General features: G+C 42.4%; 1 protein-coding gene across 12 annotated transcripts in view; it reads left to right on the top strand.

Moving 5' to 3' along the window:
* Positions 1–17,402, top strand: part of zeb2b (zinc finger E-box binding homeobox 2b) — an 85,899-nt gene that overhangs the window by 39,398 nt on the left and 29,099 nt on the right. The gene's annotated exons all lie outside the window — the stretch shown is intronic.

Genomic DNA, 17,402 nt, shown 5'->3' with positions numbered 1-17,402 from the left:
GACTTTTTTTATGTTAACTTTCGCACGTCAGGACATCTACATATCCTTTTTCTGTGTAAACACATCATTATCGGGGGCTGTATCTGCACAGTTCCTCTCACCTTATCTAAGGTAAACACTGCAACAGGCTCATTAGGGGCGACTTTCCAAACAGTGTTTACACAGAGAGAAGCCAAGCAGAACTTGGCTTAATTTTACCTCGCAAAGGGTTTTCGGAGTTCGCATCTAAGCTGGAGGCAGCTACTTTCCTGTTAAATTGGCCGACGTTTTAACAGAAAAGGAACCTTTTCATAGGGTACTTGTCATCCCCGAGACCCGAGTTTCAACCTTCTGAGAAGTGTTTGTATGCTAACACTTGCTAGGTTGTTTTTTTTTTTATTTACTGTAGCTTACCTTCAGGATGAACTAGCAGCTTTTTTTTGCTAACACGGTAACACAAATTGCCAACCTAGATAACAAGATACTTATAGAGGCTAGGTTCACAGTTAGCAAGAATCCGTCGCGCAGTGTTAGAACGTCTAGTAATTTATGCACTTTATTTCACTCTAGTCGAATTCTGATTAGCGAGAACACAAAGAAAGGCCTGAGATTAGCTACGTCATTAGTAAAGTATGTCAGGGAGGATTTTACTCTTCTAGAAAGGCGAAAACAATGCTAGTCAATCTAGGATGCTGCCTTTCCTGTCAAATATCCTAAAGGAAAGACTTGTGTTTGAAAACACCAGACAAAAGTAAAACAGACATTTTAAGTTGTCGGAAGGAGTCAGGCTAGCTCGGTTGTTTGGTAAATGATTACAGCGAGTGAGGAGCTGAATGTTGTGTAGCAGGCTAGTTAAGTGATTTGTCAAATTAAGGCCAACAGACCCTTCGGTCATGTAGCATACACACACACACACACACACACACACACACACACACACACACAATGAGAGACAAACAGTGCTTACAAGATGGGTGTGGATTCTGGCCAAAATGATAATTACGTTTATTAATCTCCATTGATCAGCCGCTTAGCGCATGAATCAGATGGAGATGAAGCAACTTCTCAGCTTTTTCTTTCTCCTTTGGCTAGCATCCATTACTTCAGTTTATTGATATATATATATATATATATATATATATATATATATATATATATATATATATATATATATATATATATATATATATACTCTTAGTCCGGTTCCAATGAAAAGTCACGAACTATCGAGGTCACGAATGTCAAGGTCGCGAGTATATGTGTGTAATATATATATATATATATATATATATATATATATATATATATATATATATATATATATATATATATATATTTTCAAGCTTGATTGTGGGGATTTAAGGGGTATTAATAAAATCAGGTACTGATGTAGATGAAGTGAGGAGGCCTGGGGTTCAATCAGCATTCCAATATATCCCAAAGGTGTTTATAAGTGTTAAAGTTAGAGCTCTGTAGCAGGAGATCTTCCACTCCAACCCATGTACAGCATATCTTCATGTAGCTTTCTTGAACAGGGGCAGGGGGGTCTCCACGTTCAAATCGGAGAAATTCACGCTTCCACATCCAAAGACATGTTCAACAATCGTGTGCCTCCAACTTTGTGATAAATTTTGTGGAAGAATCACATATGGCTAGAAAAGTCAGGTGTCTAGTGCATATACTGTATGGTGTGTAACCTTAGTCCAGTGCAGTTAGCCAGCGCAACGCCCAAGTGTTCTGCACTCGACTCTAAGAAAAGCCAATTTCAACTCTCCCACCAAGTCTGCTTTTAAATCGAGGGAAACTCGAAAGAATGAAATAGTTTCAGTCCAGCTTTGATTCCTCCCCGGGGTCAGGATTAATTCTGAGCTTTTTATTTGTCAGCCAGCCTATAAAATCGCTTTCGGAATCCTTAAAAGTCCTGCCCTTGTTTCCTCTCTTTCTCTCGGTTACGAGGTGTCAGCGCTGTCAGTTGAGCCCATACACTGAGAAAAAGAATATCAGGATGAGAGCGGGGTTAGCGTGAGGCTAACGGCCACTGGTCCACTAATAGAGGGATAGAAAAGGTGACGATCGGTACTTACTGAAGTCGTTACTGTGACTGGCCTTGCCCCTTGCACTTCCCCTTTACTGTAGTGCAGCAGACTCTATAGACTCAAGATCAAAGTGTCTGTGTGTGTGTGTGTGTGTGTGTGTGTGTGTGTGTGTGTGTGTGTGTGTGTGTATGTTTTAACAATGACTCGTTCTTTATCAGGGTGGAATAGTGCTTGGCCAAGCAAGTCTATAGAGCAAATTTAACCTCATCAGTGCGTGCTGGGTTTCACTTCAGCCAAATTTAGCAGGAAATTTAATAATAAGGGTGAAGGATTAAACACGAGCCGTCGGCGCACAACAGGCCTACGCTGGAGAGGGGGCGGAGCTTAACCGCGAGACAGAAAGAAAATACTAGATGTGGTAAGAAATTAATGGGAAAAAGATTTCTAAACCGATAGATTGAAAAGTGAAATAAATACATAAATCAAAGAAAAATAAATGAATCAACAAATAAATGTTTACTTATTCTTCGTATTTCGGTGCAGCGCAAATCATTAACAAAAATTCACTCATTTGTGAATACATATTTATACATTTTTTTTCCAAACGAATTAATACGTTAGTTTAAAGGACGAGCACGCAAAAACAAACAAACAAATTAAAATAAGAGATTATAAGGAAAGTGTAATCTGGGCTATAAGTCTCCTGGGTATTTATTTCCGTCACTCACATTTCCATGTATCTCATAAAATATATAAGATGTGAAGGAAATGAGGTCACTTTCTAGATCATATCAAGCAGCAGAGCTGATTTTTCCTGATTTATTTCATTATTTTTACCTCTTTATATATATAAAGAGGTAAATTTATCGTATGTATATATATATATATATATATATATATAAATTATATATATAAAGCAGGTTCAGCCTACTGGGGAACATATAAATATATATATATATGGGTCAATGGTTACACATTATAAAATGGACTTTAATGCATCATCAAAAAAATACTAATAAAATAAAGCTCAGAAATAAATCTCTTATAATGAACTCTGATAATAATGATGATGATGATGATGATGATGACGACAAGCATCCATCAGCAATTTCTTTTTTAATTACAGACTTGGAATATTAAAGAGTCAAAGTCTCCGCACTGAAATATTCATGATTGCGGAGTGTATTTATGAGCTTTGCCCCACACTAGATACTGTACTGTAACTGTAGTGTACTTACTTACCCCCACCCTCCCCTACTGACCGTCTCACCCCCCCCCCCCCCCCTTTCCCTCAGGGATAGATCGTCTGTCTTTTACAGGAAGGGGTTAACGTTTCACGCTGCCTTTTCCGCCGTTTGCTTTGTGTATGGAGAGCTGTGAAGAGGTGCGTTCGTGTGCACGAGTGCGTGCCACGAGTGTGTTTTTTGCACTGCCAGAAAGAGCTATGCACTTGAGGAGAGCGTTCAAGAGAGCGTCGCGTGTGAGACACGGCCTCTTCGCGTGGTGCTTGAGGGCTATCTCGGTGTCTCCGGCGCTGATAAAGCGGCAAAGCATTGTGTTCGGAGAGAGGTGTCATCGTCAGGCTTTTTTTTTTTTCTTCCTCTTTCCCACCGAAAAACGTCCGCCATTGTCCTGCGTTGGTGCAAAATGCAAAAGGGAGAAATCAAGAATCAAGAGAAGAGGCAAGGGAGGCTGCCCTTATGGGAGTGTAATTAGAAATCATGCATCCATCTCTCTTTAAACCCCCCCACCCCCTCGCCTCATCTCTCTCATTCTCGAAGGCTGATAAAAAGCTAGTTAGTCTTAATGAATGCGGGTTCGAATGTGATGCAGAGAAGGAAAAGGAAGCCACCTCGGCCGAACACTCAACCGTGTAAGCTTGTTTGCCTTTTTTCCAATTACATATCAAAGGAATTCCTCTCGATACAAAATACACGCGAGCCAGGAACGACGTCACGGCTCGGACCGCGTTTTTTTTTATCCAGTTGCACTAATCTCGATTGGAAGGTGCTGCATTGCTTTTCAATCCTACGGGACCCGTAGCAGATAAATACGACAAGCTCTCGACCTTGGCTTCATCATGTGGCTCTGAGAGGAGGAATCAGATCAAGTGACTACATGATGGGAAAGAGGAAACTGATAGAGAGAACGAGAAAATATAAACCAGGCATACCCACAGTGACCACTATTTACAGTCACCAACTACACACACACACACACACACACACCACATACCATGATCGCCTCAGTGACACATATTTCCAAATCGCCTTTCCATCAACAAGGTGAAAGCGCCAATCTGGGGCCATGTTTTTTTAGTTTTTAGGACAAAAGCAAACAGCCAATTTGGAATTGAGATTCCAATAGGAGTGGAGTAGCGCCATTATACGATGCTGATCTTATTGCGATTTTTTATGGACGAATATGGCTTTGGGATATTTCCGATAAATCGAGTACGAGATACATGATGCGTGATCTAAATATCGAAACGAAATGGTACGAGCCCTAACCTGACCCCTTGCCAAATGTGAAAAACTAATGATTCATGGCATTAAAATAAAAAAATGTGAAAAGTGCAGCAAAGTTTCAAAACAAAAACATCCCTGGGTATAGCACCCGTGTCATTATTGCCTATGAGAAGAACTTTGCGCTGTTTATAGACGTCGTATGTTGCAACTTGTCTGTAGTTGTTATTTTTAATGCTATGGATTAGGAAACGTCTTATTACACAACGCTTAGGGTCTTGAACCTGTAAAAAAAAACTGGGGTGTTTGTTAAAAAAGTTTTGCCAATTTCCTGAACTACTACATACACCATTTTGATATATAAAAAAATATAACAGTGGGTGTAGGAAAGAGGGGCTTCGCGGGGAGTACCGAGAAGAGCGAGGTAGAAATAAATGACCCCGGGGCTTCCACCTGCAGGTGCTAACATAATTCTCAGGTGCTTCTTCTACCTTTGTTTCACCATCCCAGACTGAAAACAACCTGACAAGCCCACACTAAGTGTGTGTGCGATGCTGGAATTAGCGAAGGCCTGTTAAAAAGGTACCCGCTTCTGTGAGGCCCCGCTAAACCTCCTCCCTTGGGAGCCGTGAAGTTTTTTAACACTTTGGGAGGAAGTTAGGAGGACATGCCAGGCTGCGTGGGAGGCAGCAGAGGCTCTGGGGGTCACGGGTTTGAGCGTGCGCGAGGTTGCGACTCTGATGCAATGTTGCTGGCATGCTTGAGCTCCGTGGGCCGGGCCGCTCGGCTGACGAGATCCCAGCAGGCTTCGCTCCCTTGCTTCGATCCGCTTCAGCGTAGGCAGTAGCTGTGGAAACACAATCGGCGTTCACAAACACACACACACATGAAGGCATGTATAAAAGTAAAGATGGAAGGCTGGAGCCAGGTGGGGGCTCCTGCAGTGGTGGTTCTTATGGCTTTCTGGCAGCTTTGTGTGACACTCAGAGGGAGTATTTTCCTTTTTATTCCTCCCTTTTTTCAACCTTTACTTTAAAAAAAAAAAGAACGAAAAGGTAGAAACAGCCGATTTCCTTAACCAGTCCAATTCACACTATTAAAACCCTTTTCACACTGAACTGAACGCTAAAGGTGAACGATTGTGACCTCTAATTATAGCAGCGCTCCCTTCCTCGGTCCTTTATTTTATTCCACCATTCCTTCCTTCCTTTTCTTAGCCTGGCACACAAGGCCATTGCACCCATTACCCTCACAGTCCTGCACTCTCCATCTGGCAGAAATTGTTAATTCGGAGGCAAAAAAAATAATATTTTCAACGTAGGACATGCTGGGCTGTGTGGGAGGAAGCAGGGTCACAGTTTGAACGAGCGTGTGTAGGTTCAGAGGTCATAATCCATCCGTCCGTCTGTCATAAGCTGTAGATTCCGAAGCTCAGGTCAGCGAAACTCATCATTAGTGCTACAGCAGTAAAGTCATTAGTACAAAGCAAAGAAATTATTCTTTTTTTTTTTGGGGGGGGAGCAAAGATGAGGAACTTTGCTTTTGACAAATTGAATGTCCATAGGTTACTTCATAAAGTGTTTCGTCCAGCCATAAAATAATCACTTTTGGTGCTTGGACCCCTATAAGTCTTTCTTGAAAATAGGACTTGGAATCCAGGCAAAAAAAAAAAAAGGGTCCCGGACGTCATGAATGAATAACTAGATGAAAGTAAAACTGCTTTATGGCTTCTGTATAGTCATAAATAAAGTTGTTAGTGTAAAGGAAGTATAGTTTTACTTTTTGGGTGGAATGATTCCGATTCTTCTTCGGCTTTCCACCTGGAGATAAAATCACTGAGATTAAGCCTTTCAACCAACCAATATAAATCATGCAAATGTGCTATTGCTAACTGTGTCCAGTTAGTGCTTGGACCCCTATGAGGGACATTTTTTGTAGTATGTTTATATCTATAGTGTAATAGTGGGGCTTGGAATTCTTGTAAAAGCAAAATTTTATTCTTGGACCTCTAATGGACAAAGTTTCTATTTAAAAAAAAGTAGACCCTCACAAATCCCCCCCCCCCCTTTTTTTTTTCTTCAACCCCCTGCATTACTATTAAGCAAATGATCAATTATTTCCAGCTTCAGAAGCAACATTTTTGTTTTGCGCATTGTTTTTTTTTTAAAGAAATGAAATGCCTCTCTGTTTTATCTCTACCTGAAGTGTCTGAATTATTCAGGAAGCTGTCCCCCTCATAACCCTCTCTCTTTTGAAAAATCCCTTTCTCAGGGCAGTGTTAAACCCAAAATTGCTTTATCATGCCAAAGTAAAAGTATGCATACATTATTTAGTTAAACCTGAGGAAATCAGGTTTCTCCTCGGGAATTGGCGTCAGCTTGGGCTACTTGAATTTCAGAAGTGTGGACATTTTCTTCTAAACCCACACGGGAGAGGAGGGAAATAAATAAATAAAGAGACGGACGGACAGAGGGAGTGTGTGTGTGTGTGTGTGTGTGTGGGGGGGGGGGGGGGGGGGTTGTTAAGCGTCCAGTTTAGCTCCTTTTTGCACGTCTCGACTTTTCAGTATGGTCTTTGCTGTATCACTTACAGGCAGTGGGACATGGAAATGGTTAGACACTATTGAAGAAGTATCACTTTCTAAATTTGAATTGAATAGAGTCATTAGTTATTCCATGTATTAATACTTCCTGTGAGGTTGGCGAGCACCTGGTTTTTTTTCACTGGGAAACAAGCAGACACACATACACAAATACACACATATACGAAAAATGTGTGCCGTGTAGTTTATGGTTTATGGCACAGCCTTATCTCTCGCATACAGCTTCTGCTTTGACAACTGTATGTCTCTCTCTCTCTCTCTCTCTCTCTCTTTTCTCGGGTTCCTCTCCTTCCTTACTCGTGCTAATGCGCCATTCCTAATCAAATAAAGCAGCGCCTTTTAAATAAATCACTACATTTGCTCTTTGTTAAAGCCATTTGGCAATATTGTACCTCTTTCCCTCTCTTCAGCTCTCTATGAACTCCCTCGCACCACGCATAATTTAATTAAACAACCAGTCTGGTACGGCAGATTTTTCAGGAGAAACTTTGCTCAATAAAAGCCAAAGTGGTCGCTTCCATTTTTTTTTCGTCGGCAGATTCATTGGCAGTTCCTCTCACATCCTGTCCCATAATATGCCATCCTATCTCATCCCATCCCATCCCATTTCCACTTTTTGGAGTTTTTCTAAATGGTTATTCTAGAAAACCCTTTGCTCGAAGTGCTACTTCCTTTCATAAATTTTTTTTTTTTTTTTATCTGAATCTTGCCGCTTTTCTGAATGCAAATCCTAGACATTTCTATCATTACACATCGCAAGGTGGATCAACACATTAGGACGTGAGCTTTCATTTTTTTTACTGACCTCAAGAAGGAAAATATACCAGGGTTTGATTGAAATTGAGTAAAATTGTTTGATGGCCATGCCACTCAAGAACTGTTTGCTCAATGAAGAACTTCCTTCATTTAAAAAAAAAAAAAAGAAAAAAACTAGATTAGTTGCCAAACCCTCTTAAATCCCCACACATCCCATCCTGTTTCCACATGAATCTGGGTGCAAATCCTAAACCCTAACGCTAACTCTCTTTACACATTAGAAGATGGCTTAACATGTTTGGAGGACAGCATTCATTTCTTTTTTTTTTTTTCTTAGCTCAAGAAGAAATATAAACCATGATTTGACTAAAACTGACAACCTTGCACTTTCAGATAGTCGTACCATTTGAGAATCCTTTGCATTCTTCTTCACATCCTTATAGAGAAGTACGGAAGTTGTTTGTTTTTCCACTACAGAACAACAAACAAGCGAAGTGTGACAGGATGAACAGAGTAACGAGCAGGACCTGATCTCCACACAGATGCGGCTTCACGTGCAGTGTTGATTAAATCGGCAGACGGTGTGACACGGTGGAACGCGCAGAACATCGCGGCAGCTGTGCGCCGTCACCCCCTTTTGTGTTTGACACCATGTACGCGGCGCAACGTTCAAAGGATGAACTCAAAGTCCCTGACCCGGCTTTTGTTCCACTCCGACTTCCTGTAGTCGAATTCTCATGCGGGAGTCAAAGCGAGAACGATTGCTACGAACGCCATGACAGAGCCGTAGGGATAAAGAGAGCTCTCTGTCTCCTCCCCTTCCTTTCTGGTGGATGATTAGCTCTTATCTCGGTGTGGATTTGACTTGAGCGCTAAGGCTGAGTCAGGTGGAGTCAACAGGAAATGAATTCTCTCCCTCTATCAGAGCTGGACATAATCCCAGGCAACCAGATTAGCTGTTTCTGTTAAATGTTTCGCAGCGTAACTATCTTCCCAATTAGCGAAAGATTTCAGAGTAACGCTTGCGTTTTTTCAGTTGGCTCGTACTTGGCTAATAAGAATCGACAAACGACAGTAGGTCTAAAAACAAAAACACGTCTACATTTCTAATGGACTGGACAGGAAGTGAGTGCCGCTAGTTTTCGCAATAAAGACGTGTGCACTTTTTTTACAAATCGAACAGGCAAAACTCTTGCCTTTGTCTGTCTAATGGTCGTTTGGCACCTTGAGTTCAGGAGAAGCCAATTTGTAGCAGTGACAAAATGTGTGTGTGTGTGTGTGTTTGTTTGCGTTTGCTAGGTGTGCATGTGTGATTGGTGCAACGGTAAAGCTACATCGGTTCACTTCAAGGTGTAAAAGCCTGATTAGTTCCTCTCTGCGGCGCTGAGACCAGGAGGATGTCACCAGACAAAAACACCCACGTGCCTTTCATCCCCACACACACCTTACACACACACATACACACACATATCGACGGAGATAAGGACCTCAAGAACAAACGAGCTTGGGCGAACACACGTGTATGTACATGCACAAAAGGCGTCTTTATAAATAAAAACATTTAGCAGCACCTCTTTTGTTCTCTTTTCTTCAAAACACACACACACACACACACACACACACACACACACACACAATTCCTGAATTTTTTTTTAATGATATTCCCCAGATAGGCCTTTCACACTGTTCAGGTCTTACACACTGTTCTGGTCCCTGCTCTCTTTTTTGTTTTTCTTTTTTTGTTTCCTTTTTTTTTCAAGAGAAGTCAAGGCCCGAGAGTCCCTTGTTCCTTCTTGTTACTCCCCCACCGTCTCTGCGACTCTCTGCTTGTGTTTGGTTTAACCGAATCAACAAGCAGCTGAAAGGAAAAGAGCGAGAGAGAGAGAGAGAGAGAGAGAGAGAGAGAGAGAGAGAGAGAGAGAGATGGGAAGGGCGCAGCTCCAAATGCCTTCCACTTCCTGTCCAGATTATGAGATAGGTGACACACCAATATTTCACCTCCTGTATTTGGTTTAGTGTCTCCCCTGGGACTTAACAATCACAACAAGCGAGGGAAGGAGAGACAACATGGACAGATGGAGGACAGAATTAGGAGGAATTGGGAGAAAAGATATCCAGTTGCCATTGTTTCTTACATAGCAAAACTATACACCTTATTTTCCTCTCAGGTTAGCTGACATGCTAATGCACATTTGGTTGTAAAACACATTCGTTTCCCCCTGTTCTCAAGTTCTGTTTTGTCGCATAGCAATCACTAAAACACTAATAAATATTAGCTAAGATACAAAGCAATATGAAGTAATCAATTAACCTGCATTCATGCCTGAGATTAGCATAGCTAATGAAACGAAAACTATTATGCTATGTTACTGTAACCCATATTTTGTGCAGCGCAGTAGTCCAAAAGGGTTTGGCTTGTTAGCAAGAGTGATTAATTACATAATATCAAAAACTGTTCTGAAAGTTAGCTAAAGTCAACAGGATATTGACTAGCAAGCTAGGTCCCATTCTAATTTCATCCTGAGCTGCTTAGCATAGATTTGTATACAGACACTAGCTTGTTTTAAGACCAGATGAAAATAGTTTACCTCATATTAGAAATGTGACGGTGTCCCTAGCAAGACAAACACTTGTAGGCAGATGATTAGTGTCGTTATACATAGAATGTAGCTAAATTCAAAACAGATAGAAGAGAAAATAAGGTTAGCAAAGATGTCAGAATTGGACCAGTTGTCGAATATTTGTCCGGATGTGTAAACTCCATTGCTTCTTTTACTACTGCTTCTTATTTACGATCTTTACACACACGCACAAAGGTGTTATCCATGAATAGATCTCTGAATCTGAGGCCCCTCTCTCCCTCTCTTGAACGCCAGTAATTATCTGTTTTGAGTTTGCTAATAGCCAAAGGAAGGGCGTTTCGGCAGGATTAAAAAGGCTTCTGTATCTCGTGTTCAAAGCGATGAAGAGGGCATAGTGGACGTGGAGAGGGAGATATGTTTTTCCCTCTGCACCGACCCTGGAGACAATAAGCCATGCTTCCATATCAGGTATGCACTTAAAAGGGGGCTGTTAGGAGCGTGGCCGTCTCGAGGAAAAGCAGCGCCAACATGAAAGACTTTTGTTAAAAGTTCACCTCGGCGCAGGTTTCCTGTGGGCTACCGCAGCTCCTAATGTACCCCGACCCGCGCTGTCCACTCTTCCTCCCTTTCCCTTTTTCCCATCTCGCGCTGTCTTTAAGGGGGGGAAAGTAAACCCTCCTAGCCGCCTAGATTAAATGGAGAGATGGCGACAGGAAGCAGGCGGGAGAGAAAAACAAAGGGTGGCCAGGGTGAGGGATGCTGGGAGTTTTATCAGGTTGGCGATGGAAAATGCCAGTTTGTCTGACTCCCATTTTTTTTCCCAAAGTCCAAACAGCCTTCTTCTTCCCTTCTCCATTTTTTTTTCCTTCCTCATCCTCCCCCACACATGTTCTTCTCCCTCCTGCGATGACACAGTCTTCTGTCCTTTTCGCAGGGGCACTGGTTTGGTAATTAAGGAAGAGAAAAAGCTTTCATTATTGTCTTGCTTATCTTTTCTGGAAGGAGAAACGCGAAAATCCCCCAACAAAGAGAAGCGTGTATAAGATGATTACGCTACAGTCCCAGAACCAAAATATCGAGAAGTGTGTGTGTGTGTGTGTGTGTGTGTGTATATGAGTCAGAGGGGGAGAAAAGTGTTTTGCTGCACTTATAGAGAGTGCTGAAGGATTATGGGAGAACTCTGCTAGGTTACTGATCGAGGCAATTACCAAAAGGATTTATAGCTTGACCTGGAGTTTCGCGGTACGTTTTGACGATTATGGCCATCTTTCCAGAAGTTAATACAGTTCCGGGTAAAGTTTTGAAATGTCCGAAATCAAGCGTCCTGTTTGGTGTTTGTGAATTGTGCCTCATATATCCAGTGTAAAAACAAAAGATGAAAACATGGCAGACGTGTCAAGATTGCCACCCCGCATATGTTGGCTGATACGCAATAAGGCTTCATGCTAACAACATAATTAATAAAAAAAAAAAAGGTGTTCCACTTTGGTTGCATTCCGATTGGTGTTTGGAGGTTGGTGCATTTCAGAAAACGGTAACTGCAGATTAGCAGCAAATCCTCACATTTCTTCTCTGGAGGTTCTATTGTAATAGCATGTGACGGTGTCTTTCCTGGTCAGTCCTATTGGGCGAGAAAGACTGGAATGTAAACACCAGTCCACTGAGAATAGGTTCAAGTGGCATGCTGAGGGTTAAAGCGTATGATACAGCGCAAAATCAGTTTCTTTGGAGCCCCCACTGTAAAGATCTGAGGGAGGCAGGAGCGCTGGGCCGTCCAGCTCTCAGGAGACACGGTGACCCGCAGAATTCTCCAGCTGCTAATCGGTGTGATGGCTTGCAGGCATAGATACCTCAGCGTGCATGTGTGTGTGTGTGTGTGTGTGTGTTTGTACTCCCGCTGAGCTCTGCTATAAGGGAGTCCATAATGACAATAATGTGTTTAACTTGTAAACTAGTCGGAGACGGATTACCGCGTCCACAAGAAGTGCGCGGAGGCGACGATTCAACTGTTCACCTTTTTCCCTCTACATCTGTCCTCATAATGACCTGTCCTCTCCCTCTCTCTCTCTCTCTTGCGCTGTCTCGTTTTCCCGTTCTCTTCTCCGCTCTCTCACGCGCCCTACCTCAGGCCTCTTCTCTCCGAGTCTTCATTGCATTCCCAATTAGAGTCGGACTCATTATTAGTTTATTAGCAGTGGCAGGGGCTCGGTGAAAATGTGTTTGCTGATATTCAGTTGTTAATGACCAAATTCAAACCCTATTGAATTGTATTCACAGCTGTGAGAGGTGGGCTAATAATAGCTTCCCAAAAACAAAAGATGAAGGAAATGGCATTATAGGGGCATAACAATGGAGGCCCATTGGAGCTCTAATGGCATGGCCTTTCATTTAGAAATTGTTTCCCCTTTTTCTCTGAGCAGCTGAAGGTTTTTTCTTCTTTTCTGTAAATCCTTTTGCTCAGCAGAGGCATTCTTGCTGGTCATTAGAATGTGTGTTTGGGTAAAGCATGCTTTTTGAAAAGTACCATTACCTGAGGGAAATACCTCTCCTTACCACCCGAGCATCAACTCCCAAGCCCCCTCGTGCCTTAGCCTGGCATTCTCATTTCTCTGTTATGTGATTGCTTTAGCGTGCATTAACAAGGCAGGTAAATTGTTCATTAGGGTGTAAGGTAAGGAGGTTGTTGGTTATTGTGGGGAGTGAAGGAGGGGGGGGGGGTGTATGGGGGGGGTGTACAGGAAAAGTGAGAAGAACAAACAAGTCGAGGCATTTGTTCACAGTGTAATCTACACATCAATTATCCTGCTGCGCTAATTAGCACCTAGCCATACCCCAGGTACCCGGCGCTCACACAAGCTCCAGCTTTCATGCCCCTGATCAAAAAAGAAGCAGATTGACGGAAACACGGGGAGAGTAAACCCATGGGCTGGCGGAGGGGAAGGTAAGAGCGGAAAAGAAAAACCTTAGATCAAAATTTCTTTTTTTACATCCTGAAATCCGGCGTGGAATCCCACCACGGCTCGACTGAAAGGAATCTACTCAATTATGTAAGGGGACACACATAAATATCATATATTGTGTACCCAAAAAGAAAATTTGGGTGTTTTTGTTTTTAGCACCAATGCCAGCACGATTGCAAGAGCTTAAAATAAAAACAAATCATCCAAAATGTGTAGCAACCCAGCGGCAAAAAAAAAGGTACGATTCCATAAACTGCTTCATTGTCTTGTGGCCCAATGTGCCATAAATTTTGAGAGGAGTCGTGCTTTCAGAAACGAGATGGATATGAGGGCCTTTGTCATGCTAACAGCCTCTGTTGTGCAATAAACGTATAGGGGGCCGTTTTGTTTAACTGGCCTGCCTGAAGATTAAGCTTTTAGAAAGGTGCGTTTAGCATGTGAAAGACCAGCAGGAGGTTCCCCCTCAGTATGCCGTGTGTTGGGGGGTGGTGGTACGGGGGGTTAGACTGTCTCAGGTCGTCAGCACTGAGCTGGAAACCACAGCACTTCTCAGCGAGAGAGAGAGGTGGCTCTTCGCAGCAGAGGCTAATTAAATATGTGGTGTGTGTTTGTGAAGCAGGCGGTGAAAAGGTAGGTGATACAGACGAGGGGTAGGGAGCAGTCAAACAAGAAAAAGCACACAACGACAAAACTGCTACGTTTATGTTTACACGCACCCGCTTCTTGCAACAGTAATAAGATTCGGTAAGACCTTGCCGAGGTTTGCTCTAATGCACACACCTTGAGAGGATTCTTCGATGAAGCTGGTATGTCTGCGATGCTTCAGCATTAGTGCGTGAAGGTGTTGTTGTAGGAGATAAGATGCTGGTATGAATGGCTTGGCCTTTTGAAGGTTAGCAGGGCTTGTGGCGTGACGGGTCGGTGCAGAAGAGATGAAAGGGAGATGTTACTATACGGTGTTCTGCTGGAGGTTAGTAGGGTGTGCAGAAAACTTGATGAGGACGAGGTAAGAAATGGCTGGTTGATGGAGGTTAGCAAGGTTAAACGAAGCAATTGTTTATATGGGGAAGTGGTAGCTCAGTGTACTTCTGATTGGAAGGTTTAAATCCAAGCACTACCAACCTGCCACTGCTGGGGCTTTGAGCAAGGCCTTAACCTTTCAACTGCTCAGTAGTATAAATGAAGAAAAGAAAAGTATGTCACTCTGGATGAGGGTGTGGGGCAAATGCCATTCATGTTATAAAAAAGTGAACTAGTTGTGGTAAAGTATGAAACACTTTGATAGAAGTTAGGAATGCTGCTAGAAAGGAACCATTTAGCGATTCACTTGTGTCAAGGTCATGTTAATCCTCAGTCATTAGAATGTTACTGGTTAAAGTCCTGGCACCAAAAAACATGCCTCCGTGCCCTTCGGCACACTTTACAGTACCAAGTTTTCTTTTGTTTGCTTGGGATATATATTTGGACCCTCACAGATAGTTGGATGGATGTTAGTGTGAATGTACTACCACACTGGTTAGCAATGTGTATAATAAATGCTTGGGATAAAAGTGTTTTGTTTTGGGGTAAGAAACAATTGATTTGCATTGGTTTTAATTAACTCAGGTGAGAAGTGGGACACTGACAAGGTGTAGATTGTGTTGCTCGGGTTGATCATAAATTCGTTACCGTGTTGCAGAAAAGAAGCCTATATACCAAGGGTGTCCAATGGTTTGGTTTGGGGGGCAGGCTTTCATTCCAACCAATCAGGGCCGACACCTGGCAATCAATCAAAATTAAAATCATTAGATTTAAACATGTAGAATTTGGTGAGAATATCTATTTGGGTGGTGAAGCAACTGCCTGTCTTTTGCATTGCTTTATCTGGGAATGTAACAGTGTCAGGTGCGATTGGCTTGGAGTGGGGGAACTCTGGGGCTCCTGGTGTCACCAGGGCCTCATCTCCTGATTGGAGAGTGGAGGTAGCAGGATGAAAAGGGGCTGTTTCCTGCTGCTTGTTTGATACCTGGTGGGGAAGCTATTCAGGTGACAAAGATCCAGCCTGGTAGGGGGGGAACAGATGTGCTTTACTCCCTCATTAGCATTTGAATGAGCTGCTCAGATTGGACTGGCCAGGGGGGCTGAGCCCCTCACCTGGATAGTCCCCCTCTGATCTTTACACCATCTGCGGACTTCTACCCCCCCCATCCTCACATAGAGTTATTCTCTAACACTCACCACACTGATCTGACCCCCTTTAAACCCTCTCCCCACCCCTCCTGACCCCCCCGGCTTCAGCACTGGCAGAGTTTTATGACACTAATCGACCGCCGCAGCCTGGAGCACAGATGCTTTTTGGAAAATGTGCATTCATACTAATTTTGCTCTTACATTGTGCTTAAAAAAACATATTGGGAACATTCGGCACAGACTGGTTTTGCCCGAACTTGGATGACGTCCAAAATTGCATTTTCTCTCATTTGTTTAATTAATTATATATATGTAAACGTTCCATTATACTTTCCATTCATATGGACAGAGTGTCTTTTCATCGAAGAATCAGACATTCCTTTGGTTCATTTGGTTCTTTCAGAAAGTGTTTGAGGTGTGAGTGTTTGTGATCAGGCCATAAATCCAAACCCCCCCACCCCAAGTTAAAGGTTTTTCCCAAGCCTGTGTGCTTTCAGTGTTTGTTCGCCTCGACACTCATTTGCCGCTCGGCCGTGGAGCTCATAGGACGAATAAATAAATAAACACTCGTGGACATTTTGTTTTGACATACCTCTGTGTTTTGATTGGTCAGGAGTCCGTGGCAGACTGATAACGTTGATCTTCAGGTGTGTAGATAAATGTTGCAGCCTTTCAAAAAGCCATCTCGCGATGGAATGCACCGCAACCTTGACCAGCTCGACGTGTTATTTTCAAACCTCGCTTATCTCGGAGTCTAGCTGATAGTTTAGGCGGCTTGTAAAGAAAAAAAAAAGAGGAGGCTTAAAAAAAAAAGTTATGTGGGAAACAGGAAAATGGCCTTTTGATTTCGACATTAAAGGAATCTCGTTTTCACGGCGTAACCAGAGAAAGTGCTGAAACCACCTTACGGCGTACGCGCTTCCTTTTGTCTGCCGAGTCATCCCATTAAATACACACCATAAAGAAAAATCACGATCAAACACGCCGTGTTATGGAGAATAATTACAGCCAAGGTCCGGCTCGGCCATTATTAAACAAAAACACGCGGTAATCTGCTCTGGCAGTGCAATATGTTACTGTAGCATTCTAATTAATCTTACAGGAAGTGTAATAAATTTACAATATCAGATTAGAGCAATAGTGTATATAGATTTATTAATGTTTTTAATCAGCTTTCGGGGGGTGGGGGTGGTGGATTATTTCACACCGATTTGCTTACATTTAAATTTGCATATATTTAGTGCACCTAATTTATTTTTATGGATTTCTTTTTTATTATTATTATTAAAATAGGGCATACAGGCCTCGAGGACGAGGGGAAAATGTAAAAACGCTTGGTTTGTTTTTTTCAAACCTCGGAACATCCACAAAAAAAAAAGCACATTTATTTTAAGGACATGCTGCTGCAATTTTTTTATTCGGGTCCTGCCAAGTATTAACAGGTCCGCCTATTACTCATTTCATTTCCAAACATATTATTGTATTTATGCTGGAAATATTTGCAGCGAGAAGTGGAGTAGTCGAGGTGATCCCGCGTTCACGTGTAGCGCCGCGAGCCGCCCGAACAGGCGCAATGCGAAGACGCGATTTGCAAAGACGCGAAGCATTTTCACGTCATTTTCTTAGATGCTGTGAATTTGCAGCTCTGTGATTAAGTTAAAATCTCGGTTTTCTTTTTTAATGCTGTACCGGTTTGTCGCGACAGGAGACACAAGAAGTCAAGATTTCCTATGATTGAACACTTTATGCTATAGAAGCTGAATTTGGACATTTTTAAATATAGAATTGATTGTTTCTATAGGAAATACTCCAAAAAAAAAGACAAAATTATTTGTATTGGATTTCAGGTTTGC

The sequence above is a fragment of the Silurus aristotelis genome (assembly GCF_946808225.1).
Source record: "Silurus aristotelis genome assembly, chromosome: 2".
Classification (NCBI taxonomy): domain Eukaryota; kingdom Metazoa; phylum Chordata; class Actinopteri; order Siluriformes; family Siluridae; genus Silurus; species Silurus aristotelis.
This window is presented reverse-complemented; position numbering and strand designations above follow the sequence as displayed.